The sequence below is a fragment of the Castanea sativa genome, chromosome 10 (assembly GCF_040712315.1).
Source record: "Castanea sativa cultivar Marrone di Chiusa Pesio chromosome 10, ASM4071231v1".
In the NCBI taxonomy this organism is placed as follows: Eukaryota; Viridiplantae; Streptophyta; class Magnoliopsida; order Fagales; family Fagaceae; genus Castanea; species Castanea sativa.
In genome coordinates, this window is record NC_134022.1 from 6647173 (window position 1) to 6662207 (window position 15035).

Here is a 15035-nt window from a genome sequence, read left to right on the forward strand (position 1 = left end):
GCATTGTGATCGTGTCATTGGGTATGTTTATTGTATGTTTGATGCCATGAAATAAGTGTTGTAAGGGTTAAATTTACAATTTTTATGAAATCATGGGTAGAATTGTAATTTAAGAGATTTCGGTGGGAGGAAATGATAATTTTGTGAAATTGAGATGTAAAATTATAATTTTTGCTACATGTGGGCATAAAATGATAATTTTGGAAAGTGTAGGGTAAAAATGTAATTTTGTGAAATTGAGGGGCAAAATTATAATTTTGAACAACACAAGGGCAATTTTGTGAGTGAAATTTTTGTTTTTGCCGCAAACTTTGGACCCATTTGTTACCATTATTTAAACAACAGTTTTCAGTGTTTAAACAACATTACACATATTTTCACATACTTTTTTACCCACACGTATTTTCAAAAAATACAAATAACATTATTAGAATAATATTACCAAACGGGTCCTTTAAATCGCCTTGGTGCTAGTATCTCTAAAGGACTTTTATTTCCTGTCCCGATCGGGAAGTAGAAAGAGGTTGGGTTACCTATGTCAAGATCAAACACCATTAAGTTTTAGAAATTTCATGTTACTAACGATTTAGCTCAAAAAAAAAAACAAAACAAAACAAAAAGAAATTTCATGTTCTACTTAGGAACTAGAAAGAGATCGAGTTGCATAAGTGTAGGTCGAACACCCTAGTGCTACTAAGTCTTTAAAGGTCTTTACTTTCCACTTGGGAATTTGAAAGAGCTTGAGTAATCTATGTGCAGGACGAACACCCCAGTGCCACTAAGTCTTTAGAAGTCTTATATTCCTATTTCACTAAGTCTTTAGAAGTCTTAGTGTTGGCAAATTGTAACAAATATGTCGAATTTTGAGTCAAATTGTGTATCTTGTTGTGTCTTGAAGTGATTATTGAAGATCACATAAAACAAATATAAATTGCTTAATTAATTAGAGTAGCTCAGGAGCTTAAGATGATTGAAATTTCTATAGGCTTGATTCTAGTCTTGATTACTCTTGATCTGTCAAGACTTTGAAGCAAATTTTTTGTTTCCTTGACTCTTGCTGTTCGTGGGTGTCTTTACTATGTTGATTTGAAGTGGTATGAAGAGAAGCAATAGCTTCAATAATAATGGCAATGGCAACAGAGTACGTCTCAACCTTGGTTGTCACAGAATCACTACTCTGATTCAATTGTTAAGATTGGAATTAAAATTTATGTATAGAGTTGTATTCAATTTCAGTTAGTCCTCCAGAATTAGAGAAGATAAGAGAGAAGGGAATTGAGAAATTGGATTAGGATCATTCTTATTGTTTGAGTTCTTGTCAATACAACAGTACTCCATTATACACTCACTTCCCTAGCCTTCCAATTACAATTGCAACTAACTCATATAATAACTAACTGATATAGTTGTCATGTACAACCAATAACTACAACTTATACAGCTAACACAAACTGATATAACTAACAGCGTGCGCGCTTGAGTAGATGGATCAGCTGTGTGCCTGCTGGCTGTGCACTGTTAATGCCACTGCATTGAACTTGCTGAAGCTAAATGGTGATCCTAACACTCTCTCAAGGATGTAACAATGGTGGGAGAAATGGAGTAGAGAGATTGGTAGATGGTTTAGCTCTGGGAAAGGCTCTCTTTCTCTAGAAGGATGAATGGGATGTAATGAGGTATCTTAAGGTCTCTATATACTCAAATCTCACTCTCTAGTCTGGTCAAATCCAGCATGCATAGGGTGTGAGTCTTAGCTTTTGTGATAAATTTGGAAAAACAGATCAAGAAAAAAGAGAACAATTTGTCTACGTGCCAGCTATTATGGCTTGGTCTCAACCTTGGCAGGTCGCAAGCAAGTTGCAATAGGCCTTCTTAGATAGTCCTTATTCTTATCTGGCACATGTTATATCGCACGCTGGCAGGTCGTATGAGACAACTTTACCACAGTTTGACTAGGCTTAAGTGCTTTCTACCCAAATACATTTTAGCCTAGAAAAACACATTAAAATGAGAAAAGAATACATAAAAATTTGTCATTGAATTAAACCAATAAAACAAGGACCTAACAAAAATATTGTGTTTTATTCATTGGTTGCAAGAAGAGCATTAGCATATAACTCTAGATAGTTTTTTATATTTTACAATGATCATGAGAGCTTCTTGATTTTGGCAAGGCAATTGTCTTCAGGCCTCGGATGAGGTAAGTATCTCATTGCACTTCCCGGATTTAGTCGTTCAAGTCTGCACATCAAAGGTAGTTGCAGTTGCATTAAGTAGGATGGTATAATTAGTTTTTTTTTTTTTAAGTAGGATAATAGAATTTTGATCGATGCCATGATGGCCATGAAAGATATACTTAAAACATTATTAATTTTTATGGATGCACAAAATCATCCAAATTATGTTTTTTCTTTTTCTTTTTATTTGTTCGGTTAGCCCAAAACTTGGCCAATTTTACAACCCTAACAAACAGATTGGACCTGATTTGGTTTTAACTGACTAAATACTACATGAAGCTCTAGAGTCAGGTTACGGCTGGGGTTCTTTAAATTTTTTAAATCTCAAATTATGGTAAAATCTTAAATTTTTAATTAAATAAAAAAAAGTTTGTTAATTATTAAAAGAAATTGAAAATGCAAAGAAAAGCCAATGGAACTCACTCGTAATCAAGAAGAAAGTAGTGAAGAAAAATAGTAATTTCAAGCTTCGCCAAATCACTTCCAGGACACAACCTATGCCCTCCTCCCTCCTCCAAAGGGAATAAAAGCCCCTGCCTTGTGCTCATATTCCTTCAATTCAAATTACAAGTGTTAATAACTATTCATGCTCAATGAAGTAAATAATATATGTACTATTTGAGAGAAAAGATTGCAAGTCTTACATCCCATCTTGTAGACTTAAAATTTTTGGGATTCGGATAATATTCTGGATCTTTGTGAACTTCCCTTAACCAAATACATACTTTCCATCCTTTTGGTCTTGTATAACCTATATTAATACATGGTAATCCTTAATAAATATTTGAAATATAAGAAACAAATGAATTATAGAAAATGAAGGTGAATAAAAGACTAACCATTGATGCTAACATTAGTCTTTGCCTCCCGGGAGGTATTTACTGATATATTAACTGCCCGCAACATTTCATCAATAAGAGCAACCACACCAGACCAGCTAAAAATTTCATCTATTTTACACAAAAAACCTCCTTTTAAAATTTTACACATTTATTTTTACAAATCACCCACATCAGTTCATCTATTCTACTACCTCTATTAATTAAATAATAATTTTCTCACTTTTTTTAATTATATCTCTCAACTAACACGCGCGCGCCTACTGTTTATTTTTTTGGTAATCCTTCTCTTCATTTCTGATTCATCTCTCTCTCTCTCTCCTTCTCTTCATTTCTCTTTCTCTCTCTCTCTACCCATTTTCCAGCTCCGATCTCCGATCTCGCACCGCCGAGCCCAGCGGCGATCTCCGATCCACGCCGAGCCCAGCGGCGATCTCCGATCCTCGCACCGCCGAGCCCAGAGCGATCTCCGATCCACGCCGAGCCCAGCGCGATCTCCGATCCACGCCGAGCCCAGCGCGATCTCCGATCCTCGCACCGCCGAGCCCAGCGGCGATCTCCGATCCACGCCGAGCCCAGCGCGATCTCCGATCCACGCCGAGCCCAGCGCGATCTCCGATCCACGCCGAGCCCAGCGCGATCTCCGATCCACGCCGAGCCCAACGCGATCTCCGATCCACACACCGCCGAGCCCAGCGCGATCTCCGATCCTCGCACCGCCGAGCCCAACGCGATCTCCGATCCACGCCGAGCCCAGCCGTGATCTCCGATCCACGCACCACCGATCCCAGCTCCGATCTCCGATCCCCAGCACCACCAATCCCAGCTCCGATCCGCAGCTCCGCCGACCAAAGTTTGTGTATCTGTGTGTTTTTTTTTTTTTGGAGCAAATGTATGTCTGAGTTTGTTATTGAGGATCTGTTCTGTGTTAATTTCTCTGTGTTGATATTGAGTTTGTTGAGTTCGTTGAGAACGGAGTAGAGAGAGGAAAAATGGAGCGAAAAAAAAAGATTAAAATAATCTATACACGAGCTACAGTACTCGTGTATATTTACACGGTACTGTAGCTCGTTTAAGGGTTTCCACGTTTTTGCACTTTTATACACCCACTGATGTGGGTGATTTTTTGCAAAAAATATGTAAAAGTTGTACTTTTTTTCATTTTACAAAATTTTAGCTGAAGAGATGTGGATGCTCTAACCTTTAGATCCAAATATGAAACTTGTTATTTATATGTAAATACTTAGATATATAAAAACACACTATTGATTTCCAGAATACTATTCGCGATTGAAGTTTTTCTATTTAATTGCATAATTAAGTTTATTTTCTAAATAACTTTTAGTGAATATATAGATTTTATGAATTGAAATAGTCTCGAGACATTCTACCATTCGTTATAGCCAAATGTAATAGGTTTGGCCTAAATGAATTACACATAAATTGTATAACTTGCAAAACATACCTTAGAAAGATATTCCATTTGTTTTATTCCATTAAAGCTCAATCCTTTCTCTGTGGATGATCTTCCTCTAATAATCTCGTCTTGCTCTCTCTGAAAAATTCAGGTTAATATAAAACAACATTTGAGACTTGTTAAATAGCTTGTGCACGCGCACACACACGTACACAAAACACCTACATGTTTTGTGATCTAAAGCCTGTCACTGAATTTGCGTGATATCTTGTCGATAAATCATTAGATCATCTTAATGTACAGTACCAACATAACAAAATGTACTTAATTAACGCGCTGGTAATATCAGAAACACTATAAATTTTACCATATATGTTTTGTAAACTCATAAAATTGGTAATGTCAGGTATACTATAAAATTAGTAATGTCAGGGATGCACAAACTAATAATAATGTTATAATGGAATGAGAGAAAATGGAGACCTATATAGTCTCCTAGCCCAAATGACTTAAATTAAAAAAAATTATAGAGGGTGCAAGATTATCCTGCAATCAAGAAGCTGCGTCAAACCCACCTTGGCTTTCTGGAGACATTCTGGATGTTGTAAAAAAAGGGTTGCCCACATTGTGGTATGTGCTGAAGATTCATGACCAGCACTCAAATACATAAGGATTATGTCTATGATCTCCTCATCGTCCAATTTTTTTTCCATTCTCATCCTCAACTTCCATTAACAAGTTCATCATATCCTTGTGTGTTTATGGAAGATTGCTGCTTTTTCTTGACCTTCTTCTATCTACAATAGCTTGAAGGATCTTTACCATCTTTTTCCGTGCTTGATGCAAGAACATCACTATTCAATGCATGACTTTTCGAAAACAAAGTTCGAAACATCTTTGGTGGTCAATCATCAATTAACTAATTGTATATTGAATGAGTAATGTTACAGATACAAATTATTTTACAATATTTTTATAAACAGCTGATGTGGTTTTAGCATTCTTCAAATAATTATTGTTAAGTAAAAGAGTAGTGTTAGTGATAGACCCATATTAGAATTAGTAAGAATTTGTCATATCTATAATTTATAAAAATGTTGTAAAATAGTTTGTGACGGTAACATTATTCCTGAATAACAATGTTACAAAACTTGTTGGGTATGTCTTTCTTAAATTACAAAAAAGACATTGGACGTGAGATGTCAACATGCCCCCTATAGACATCGCGTTTTGTACCGTTAATAAATTTTGATCCCTAACCACAACGATGAACTTGAAATATGTCAACCAATGGTAATTAAAGAGTTCACAATAGTTTGGAAGTAATCACAACTCAAAAGTGCTCAAATTGCTTTGAAATCGATACTAAAATATGACATTTGCTCACTATTTTGACCATAATGTTTCATTCACAAAGAACTTTTAAGTTAGGCTTGTTTCATCAAAAAGTAAACATCTTGGGCTTCAATTTGAACAAAAATTTTGCCTAATTTGGACTTATATAGAGTAAGTTATGATCATTTGAAGTTAGGTCAACTAAGCAGTCCAATTTTCTAGGTTTTAAAACTTCATTTTAAGGGCCCAAAACATCATGCTTTGATGTGGGCCAGCTCTTAGACCCTTGGGAACATCCAAAGACCATTAAAAAGCTTTGAATATCATAATTTTAACTTATAAATACTCATTATATGTCTCCAATCAAAACGCTAACTAGAGAGAGTTTAGTTTTTGCTTCCATATTTCCTAAAACCCTAGTTCTCGTTTTTAAAACACATAGATTTCACCTTAGCATGTTTTTTACAAATTAGTTCTAAGACATAAACTAATGTTCTATTTTGATTTCTCAAAACATTTTCAATTAAACTTTGTTTTTGAGTTGTGATTCCTAAAAAATTGTTGTGGTCTTTAATTTTCTTGTTTCCTCAATCTAATCTTTGTGTTGTAGGTACTGAGAAGTTGATTAAACAATCTCTAAACTCATAATCTTAAGCAAGGTGAGTATTCTTTGATGAACTTTTCTCTTTGTTTAATAGGATTCACATAAGTTTCTTAACATAGTTTTTATAATTGTTTTATTTGATTTTTTTGATGTTCATGATTTTTTTAATGTGTTAATATGATTTTAGGTTGTTTATAATATGTTTTAGTTGTTCTTGTTTCATTATTTTAGTTCTATGTAAATTTTAACATGTTTATTTATTTTATGTGTGTTTAGTATATTTATTTGGTTTGCTTGTGGTTATTTATTTATGTTAATGTTTTGTGTTATTTGTTTTATGTTAGTTTAGTTTTCAGGGTTTCTAACATGCTTGTTTGATTTCTATGTTTATATCTTTGTTTAATTAAATCTATAAAAATGTGATTTTCCTAATCTATGCTAAAAGATGCATACGCATCATCGAGTATGTGTGCACATGGTTCAATCATGCATATGCATAGTTGAGTATATGTACGCACCCCGAACCCAGATTAGGGCAAAAATCTTATTTTTATTTATTTAATCATTTTTCACATGTTCTTTGATTCTGTTTGACTTTGTTTAGGTTAATATGTTGTGTTTATTTATTTTCCATGCTTGTTTGAGTCTTTTGCCATGTTTAGTTTATTTAATATTTTTTCCTTGTGTCTTTTATTTAATTGTTATCTTTTCCTTTTTTAATACAATATGTTTGATTGTGTTTTATTTGTTTCCTTTTATATTGAGATCTTTAACATGTTGTATGTGTTATTTTATTTAAGTACATGATGTATGTTTAGGTTAAGGATTAATGCTCTGTTAATAACTTCTTTATATATATATGGCCTAGCAACACATAATGGAGGCTGGCCCAAAAGCCGGGCGATCTTGGGTGCTTAACATCTCCCCAAGCCATACCCAAACTCCAGACCCATAATTTGGTATGCAGGCTTATGTATGTAAGTGAGTAGCCCAAAAGGTCCAATATGGTTTCTCGACCTAATCTAGCTGGCAACTTCATTTTATGGTCCACTCCCAAAGGTCGATGCGCACTCCCTTGCGCCCACACACCCCCTCCCCCCCCCCTCCCCCAAAAAAGTAAAAAAAAATATTTTAATGTAAGTATAGCAAGTTGTATTACATAGTATCTTTCATAAAAATGAATAAAAAATAAAAAAAGAAGGTATAACATAGTATCTCATTATAGGTAAATTAAAATGATTAACATACTTAGTTTTAAGTAAAGCTTTATTACTATTTTTTTTTAAATAAAATAAAATACTACTTTGATTAAAACAAATTATCAAAACTTTCAAGATACCTAAAAGAATGTTCTTTATTTTTTAAAGTAGTGAACTATATGTATCAGTTATGTATGTATATATATATATATATATGTATATAAAATAACTGGGGCACCAATTTCAAATGTCTATCCCATTTGTGCACAGTAGGGGTATGAAAATCCATGCAAAGCAATCAATCTTATTGTTTGTGTCAATTCTCATTTAGCTAATAAATCCATGGATATTGAGGTTCCATAAGTGGTACTTCCTTATACTGTATTTGAAGCGGTTGTTCGAATTCCTTATAATATGCAATCGAAACATGTTATTTTAGTTGAAGAGCTTGAATGACCCCCCCCCCCCAACCACAATTGTATTTCGCCCGAGATTAAAGAAAAGATAGGCAATCTGTCTTTTCAGAACTACCGCCCGACTAAAAAAAATATTCTTGTGATAGGTCCTGTTCCTGGTCAGAAATATAGCGAAATCACCTTTCCTATTCTTTCCCCGGACCCCGCTACTAAAAAAGATGTTCACTTCTTAAAATATCCCATATACGTAGGCGGGAACAGGGGAAGGGGTCAGATTTATCCCGACGGTAGCAAGAGTAACAATAATGTTTATAATGCTACAGCAGCGGGTATAGTAAGCAAAATCATACGAAAAGAAAAAGGAGGATACGAAATAACCATAGTGGATGCATCGGATGGGCGTCAAGTGGTGGATATTATCCCCCCTGGACCTGAACTTCTTGTTTCAGAAGGAGAATCCGTCCAACTTGATCAACCATTAACGAGTAATCCTAATGTAGGCGGATTTGGTCAGGGGGATGCGGAAATAGTACTTCAAGATCCATTACGTGTCCAAGGCCTTTTGTTTTTCTTGGCATCCGTTATTTTAGCACAAATATTTTTGGTTCTTAAAAAGAAACAGTTTGAGAAGGTTCAATTGTCCGAAATGAATTTCTAGATCCTTGGATTTATTAACATAAAGTTTGTAAAAAGAACTAAATTTGTATTGGCAATTATATAATTATGTATAATCAAAAAAATTATTAAGAGCCTTTTTCTTTTCTACTAGAGTTTGGTAATTACTTGTACCGCCTAGTCATAGTATGTATATTGTGAAGAGGACCACTTGACTTTAACTCTTCTTTGTTTTTTTTTTTCAATCAATCCAAATTAGAGTGGTATGATTATGTCATTATTGTCATATTTAAATGACATAGAATCTATTGATAGTTTTGTATTCGAATAAAATAAAATTCGACTAGATACTAAACATAAGATAAGTAAGTGGATAATATAAAAAAAGGTAGAAAGGAGGGGAACAAGGGATTATAGGAGGGTTTATTCGTCTTCCCAGCCTTCGATACAAGAAATGATGTGTAATTATCATGTAATTTAAAGTATTTTTTTTCTTTGTATAAATTTCAATATTTCATTTTAATTATATTACTAAAATATTTATTTAGTATATGATTCTTGATCAAATCACATGTGGAAATAACCATAGTAATTATATTAAACCATTGACATGAACTATATATGATTAGGGGTGGCAAAATCAACCCAAACCCATTTGCCCACCCAAACCCACCCACTTAAATAAGACCCAATTTTTAAGTGGGCATATTTTGGTTATTTTTTTAGGTTTCGGGGATATTTTGGTCATTTTTTAGGTTTCGGGGGTATTTTGGACATTTTTTAGTTTAGCGGGTATTTTGGTCAATTTGTAGGTTTAGGGGGTATTTTGGTCAATTTTAAGATTTCGTGGGTATTTTGGTCATTTTTTAGACTTAGAGGGTATTTCTAGCATTTTTTTTGGTTTAGGGGCTATTTTGGTCATTTTGTAGTTTCAAGGGTATTTCAGTCATTTTATAGGTTTATGGGAGTATTTTGGTCAATTTTTAGGTTTCATCGATATTTTGGTCATTTTTTAGGTTTCTGGGGTATTTTTGTAATTTTTAGTAGTTTTATTAATCATATTTGATTTTTTTTATTATGGGGTATTTTGGTAATTTTAAAGGATTTTAAGACTACTTTAGTCATTTTTAAGTGTTTTATGGGCATTTTGGTAATGTAGATTATTGGGTAATTGGGTGGGTTGGGGTTTATCCATAATAATTGGGTTAGATCGGATTTGGGTTAGAAGTAATTAGTTGAGCAATATATGAATAAATGAGTTTTATGTACCCAACCCAATTATGCCTAACGCAAAGCTACCCATTTAACACCCCTATCTATAATGAAAGAATGATTCATATTGGATCTGACCTTGAGTGCCTTATAGAACGCGAAGCCAGGCAGATCAATGGCAAAGGCTCTTAATCCATGATTTAGTGTAGTATATTGCTCCTCCAAGGTTTTCATCATTGGATCAACCTCGCTGCCCATAAAAATGCACACAACAATTTCAAAGGTGATTTTCCTTATCTCAGTCAAGAACTCACTTGGTCTGTCTTTCTTAGCCCATTCATCAAATGAATTTATTATAACTTCCTTGATGTACTCAAGATAAATAGAACTAGATAGTGCCTTGTGGCCATTGATTGGTGCTGCTGTCATCTTGCGCAGACGCTTGTGTTCTTCACCAGAAAAGCCCAAAAATGATTTCCTCCCCATTAATTTGTATGGATTTGGGCCAGCCTAGTTTAAATCTTTCATCATCCATCAAGACTCGTCTGCATGCTTCGGCCGTAGTGACAATAACGCTTGGGCTTCCAAACAAGTGCGCCTTGTAGATTCCTGTGCGACCAAATCTGCAGGTTTCAGAGAAATAAATAAAAATTATATTTAGCGCTACGAGCCCAGCAGTTTCACAATGAAGCCCAAATGAATTACGACAAACTGTTATAGGTTCTCGTCTACTTCATTTCACAATACAGCCCAAATGAATTACGACAAATCTGCACCTTATAGGTTCTCGTCTACTTCTACCTCAGTCATCACTTCTTTGTTTACCATTAACAACGGAACAGTTAGACTTTATTATAAAATTGTTACAGTACTGTATTATACGTAGTTCTAATTTTTTTTTTTAGACAGTTTCATAATTTATAGTATGCATTTCTAATGATAACTTTTTATCATAAGATCGAGACAACAGTTGATTTTTTATATAGGCGAGGTTTGGATCTCATATTTTTTATTCAATTATCAGAAAATTTACCAGTTGAGCTAATTGGAACCCACTACATAGCTCTATTCATTGTGATAACTATATATAGTTCTTAATATTCATTTGAAAAATAAAATAGCTCTTAATGTGTAATTAAGAAAGGAGTCATACTTTTTAGTCACACCAATTGTTAGTATCACATTCATGAGTCCTATTTATCTTCAGTATAGTTGTCAAATCATAAATCCTTTCACATATTGTTTTTTTTTTTTTTTTCATTTTCATGTATTATGTATCATAAGATACATGCATAGAGTCATAAACACTATATAAAATTTACGAAAAATTATAAAAATACAAAATTAAATGGTATATTTAATAAAATTAAATTTTGGAACATATACAACTAATGACTACTCTAATATTTGAAAAACTGACCAAATAAATCAAATGAAAAATATATTTATGACGCGGGATGCAGAAGCGTCAAGAAGCAAAACATGTCTACTTCTACAAAACAAGACGTTTACTTCTAAAAATAACCTTGAATTCATAAGGGTTCCTTAAATCCAAAAGGAAAAATGGTCTGGAATCCACCAAAAATAAAAAGACAAAAATTTGAACTTTATTGATTGAATAATTGTTAAAGAATGATGTGTAAAGACTTAGGGGCCTATTTAAGGGCTCCGTAAAACTTGACAGATAATAAAATATATATTAAAACAACTCCTAATTAATATCTAACCATAAGATGAACCAATTTTAACCTAAAAAGCATTAAAAACACCTAAAAACAAGGAAATAAATCACTTAAACCTAAAATAACGTTTTTTACATTTAAAAAAATCAAAATTTAAATTGTTACAAAAATTATATTGTAGATTTTGTTCTACATCAAACCCCTCCACTTGAAACAAACTCGTCCTCAAGTTGATAGTTGGAATCTGAAATCTGAAATCTTTCATGCCAAGAGAACAAATACGTTGAATACTTCATCTTCCTTGTACTTTTACCAAACTTGAAAGTCATCAATTGAGTAACTTCAACTTCTTGTCCCTTGATCTTCGTGCAAATGAAAATATTTATCAAATAAGATTCAATGATCAAATCAAATCTTTCCACTCCAATAAAATCAATCAACTTTGTTTTGGCGTCTCCCACCAAAATAATAGAAGTTTGAACATTGCAATCATCTAACTTGACTTCATCAAGATTGTTGACAACATCCTCTATAATTTCTTCTTTAATGGTCTCTACGATCTCAACCTCAAGATCTTTCTCTATAATAGGATCTTCATTAATCCCCTCCATAATCTTGATTTCAGGTTCTTCTTCTATAACAAGGCCTTCATTAATTTCTTAAAAATCTCTATATTTTCTTCTTTGACTTCTACATATTCTTCAAGAAAAGTATTTTCTTCAACATGTAATTCTTCTCTTCATGGTGGAATATATGGCTCTTTAAATAATTCTAGTGTGAATTTCTTGGCCAATAATAATCTTGTATTGTATATGACAAGATTTCTTCAAAATCCAAAGGATAAAATTTGATAACAAGCATCTTTTTTTTCTTGGTCATGAACGAATTTTGTCTTTATCTTGTCGGATTCTATCAGATTGTACTTGTACGAGCATCAAGTCGGGGCCCCGGTCCTTTAGCCTCCGTAAAGTTACATGGTCAATGCCTAGTATAAAGCCAAGGCCCAATCCATCAGCCTCCACAAGGTTACAAGGTTGGGGGCCTAATACTAGATCAGAACCAGAGCAAAAGAGAACGATAATGCCTTGGGGGAAATCGCCTGCCAAGCACTGTTTGGCAACAAGTGTAAGTTTCAAGAGAGTCGTATTAGTCAAGAGAAGTAGGTCCCATCTGATCAGGAATATATCCCAAAGGGACCCACCAATATGGAAAACAACCCTCTCATCATGACGACCCCACTAAGAGAAGTTTAAAAATAGAGGCTAATAGTTAGAGAGAGGAGGTTGGAAATTTTTAGGGAAAGATACACGAGAGAAAATAGAGAGGAAAACGACTAAAAAGGAGGAAGCTTAGCACTGAGCTTGAGCCTCCTTGAGAAGCATACATAGGGTAACAGAATACAGATTGGACCTAAAGTACCTTCTCTTGGGCTGTTGAGTTGGCTTTAAGGAGTTTTCTAATTTTAGAAAATTCCATACCCATCAAAAACAAGTAAATTGGGAGTCTGACTCAAAAACTCATCGGGTACCTTAGGCCAAGCACCATAGTACTCGTTCCCACCAACGTGAAGCATACTCACTAAGTTTATACAAAGTAAGTCCAACTTATCTCATAATAAATATTCTCAAAGTTAAATAAATCATCTAGATCAAGTATCGAATCAAGAAAATCTTCATTATAAAAATAACCATTAAAACCTGTAATTCTTCTATAAGGCATATATTCTAAAATAATTTCTAATTAATACCTAATCATAATAGAAACCAAATTTATCCTAAAAAGCATTGAAAGTACCTAAAAACAAAGAAATAAATCACCCAAACCTAAAATAACATTTTTTACATAAAAATACCAAAATTTAAATAATTAAAAAATTAAATTGTAAATTCTGTCCATATATATATATATATGTAAGTCATATTCAAATTTATCAACATAAAAGTGTTAATACATAATATACAAGTCAAAATAAATTTTTTTGCTCATCATATTTACCATTGCCTAATCAAATTCATCTCCATAGTCCAAAGATAGAAGCTTCAGATGGAGTTGGGAGCTAAGGAAAAGAAAATCTTAAAATTGGTAAATGTGTAAGTCTAAATTTTTTAGGAAAAAAAAATCATGTTAGGTCTTTGTATTGGACTAAAGTAATAATAGCCCAATACTTTTATATAAAAACAAGTATAAATGCATTTGGGCTCATGTCAAAGTCCAAAATTTTAGTAAAAACGCTATTTTTTGTTTTAATAGGAGTAAAAACGCCATTTTAGCTCATATGTTTGTGTATCATCAGATAGAAATATGATATGATACACTTTATGATACATAATTTTTATATACTATACAATAAATATCATATATATATTAATTGTACGATATTAACAACTATGTTCGCATTACTTTCCCCCTCAAAAAAGGTTCTCATTACTTTATTCCACTTCTTTTGTTTAAATATTTCTAGTTGAAATCCCCGCAAGCAAATTCAAATATCTTGACCATAAACACCTTTGGTCTGAAATTTGATAGCCATAAAGTTTGGTTCATTTCCTCTACAACATATTTGCTTTTGTAAAATTCTTACTTTGAATTCAGATTAAGCCTAGCTATGTATGCATGTTAAAAGGTTCATATGAATCATGATCAACACTCAACACCTAGCATATGGTCAACATGCATGTCAACATGTTAATGCTTGTTTTACTTTTCATGGATTAATTAATATTTCATCTTTGGTATTCACTAATTAATTACAAAAAGAACAAAGCTCACTGAGCGAGAGGGAGAGAGAGAGAGAGACCTGGCAGCCAAGTTAGATATGAAGGAATCAGGGTCACCATGCTTAAAAGCAAATAGGAAGGACCGCATGTTCCCGATCAAGGGCAAGTCCATATCAGCTGGAGGGAGAGAGTACTGCTCTCTTCCCAACTTACTCACATAATACCATTCATTTGCACTCTTTAGCAACCAATATATTGCAACAGACCCACCCAACAAAGCTGTGAAAACCATCCACCAAAAACCCAGCTCCATCTTCAGCTCTTCTTGGAATTCAGATTCAATTACGAAGCTCACAGAACCAAAATAAACCTTATCTGTTTTTAAGATGGTGACATCTCTGTTGATAGCCCTATATATCAACTTGTCAAGTGTAATCATATTTCCAATTCTGCAACATAAGCAAATAACCTAATGCATGTACGTACATATATACAAAGTCAAGCATAGCAGTCACCGGCCATGACACACTTCAATAGTTCAATGCCCACTTGCATTAATAGTTTAGTTCTATTTGATCAAAGAAACACTTTAATGCCCCACTTGCACTAGGGTTCAGGATTTATTAAAGAGTAGAATGGAATAAAATATAAAACTTTATATTATTTTATGATTATATCATTCATTATTTGTAGATTTTAGAGTACCTCTAAGACTAAGAGTACCCGTTTTTTTTTTTTTTTTCTTTTGAGTTGTGAAGGGCC

General features: G+C 33.4%; 1 pseudogene; it reads right to left on the bottom strand.

The window, feature by feature from the left end:
- Positions 1-2147: 2147 nt before the first annotated feature.
- On the bottom strand, positions 2148-14678 carry LOC142611592 (ent-kaurenoic acid oxidase 2-like; annotated as a pseudogene).
- Positions 14679-15035: the final 357 nt, after the last annotated feature.